The sequence below is a fragment of the Alligator sinensis genome, unplaced genomic scaffold (genome assembly GCF_000455745.1).
Source record: "Alligator sinensis unplaced genomic scaffold, ASM45574v1 scaffold1986_1, whole genome shotgun sequence".
In the NCBI taxonomy this organism is placed as follows: domain Eukaryota; kingdom Metazoa; phylum Chordata; order Crocodylia; family Alligatoridae; genus Alligator; species Alligator sinensis.
Window position 1 is genome coordinate 7,160 of NW_005843880.1, and position 1,895 is coordinate 9,054.

At 60.0% G+C, this 1,895-nt stretch overlaps 1 protein-coding gene across 1 annotated transcript in view; it reads right to left on the minus strand.

The window, feature by feature from the left end:
• Positions 1–1,895, minus strand: part of LOC102381291 (butyrophilin subfamily 1 member A1-like) — a gene marked incomplete at its 3' end in the record, with an annotated part of 24,277 nt that overhangs the window by 1,171 nt on the left and 21,211 nt on the right. The gene's annotated exons all lie outside the window — the stretch shown is intronic.

Consider the following 1,895-nt stretch of genomic DNA (forward strand, 5'->3'; position numbering starts at 1 on the left):
AGGGGCAGTGCGGTGCATGGGGCTGGGCGCACGGGGTGGGGTGGGGAGGGGAGGGGAAGGGCAGGGGGAGCACTGACAGGGGCACTAAGCACCGCAGAACAGGACTCATTGCTGGTGAGTCTGGGGCAGTTGAGCGGGGAGGGGGCATTTCCCCACTGACTGCCCCAAACCTCTGGGCTCAGCTGCACAAAAGACATGTCCCAGCCCCCCGCCGTGTCTCTGCTCTAGGGGTCTCCACCGGAGGAACTGCACTGGGACAAGGACACCCCGTGTACACAGGACCTGGGACACTGCTGGGACCGGGGCCGTCTGCCCCCAGAGCACTGCACAATCCCAGTCCCGTGGCCCAGTGCCGCACTGGCCAGCCTCCGTTGTGCCAGAAGCTGCACATCCCGATGCAGTTTCCAAACACATCGCAGTGACCTAGGAGCAGAAATCCCAATGGCTCCCAACAGGACCTGGGCTCCGGGGCCACTTGGGGCCTGGGGAAATGCAGCCCTGGGAAAGAACAGGAGACTCGTGCAGCACTTGTGCAAGGGCAGGCTGGGGAAGATGAGCCGTCTGGGATGGGGTCTGTTCAGAGCACCAGTGTGAATGCACCTTCCCCCTGCTCTGTCCCCAGACCGGCTGTGACATTTGCCCACTTGAGGACACCAACCCCTGCTCCCACCCAACACCCAGGCTGAAAACAGAGACAGCTCCTGCCCCTGCTTCTCTTCCCAGAGGGATTTGTCCCCTGTTGTGAGCTACAGCCATGCCCAGGCACCCCCAGCATATACAGAGCTGTCAGGGACTGGCTCACTTCCCCAGGGAGAGTGTGTACTCTCCACCCCCCGCACCCCACAGCCCCTGCTCACTCTCAACAACCAGGCAGGATCAGGGCAGGGCTGGGGGATCCCTGCAGGTGAGAGATCTCGCACCCTGATCTGGGTGCAGACTGGCCCAGTGCGGGCCCTCCCCATGGTCAGTCTGGTCCAGGCTCATGTGACCCACAAGGGATGGTGACAGGCTGGGCTTGTGCATGCAAGTCACCCCTCGGGAGGGCAAGGTCCAATGGGCACAAGCTAGTTGAGAAAACCTTAGGATAGACATAGGGAAAAACTTCTCTTCTGTAAAGGTAACTACAATGTGGAGCACACTGCCAGCAGACGTAGTACAGTGGCCATCCCCGGAGATGTTCAAGAGGAGGCTGCACAAGCACCTCATGGAGCTTGTTTAAGCCCAATTCCCTCCTGCCTAGGGCAGGGGACTGGACTTGATGATTTTACAGGTCCCTCCCATTCCTTCTTACTATGACTGTGATTGTGTGCATGTAAGGAGTGGGACATGCTGGGTTTCATTGCAGAGCCTCTTCCATCCATAAGGACCGCAGGGCTCATCCACCCAACAGAGCTGGCCTGGGCCACTGAAGCCCCTATAAGGTCTGTTGGACTGACCCTCGCAGACCCAGGCACATGTGTACCAGGCCCAAGTGAAAGCAGCTTCTTGTCTTCAGCTCTGTGTGGGTCAGGCCTGCACTGACTGCTGGTTTGCACCAGCCTGGGCCGAGAACAGCTGCAGGGACCCAGGCATCTGGGTTGGCATCTATTGTTTCCTGGAGGGGCTGGTGCTTGCACTGGTGTGTCTGTGCTCTCTGGGCAACCCCAGGCCTGGCTGAGGCTTCTTTCTGCCCTTCCTGCTGCCTCAGGGAAGAAGCAATGAAGCCCCTTTCTGGAGGGAGGGACCTGGAGTGAGGGAAGCCTTCGCCCAAAGCCCAGGCAATGCACACAGCCTGAGCAAGAGCTGCCCGTGGGAAAAGCAGAGGGGTTTCCCTGGGCACTAAAGGCAAAAGGAGCAGCTGGGCACAGACTGGACTGCAGCTGGGAGAGGATGTGGGCGTCAGGGAAAGGGAGCGG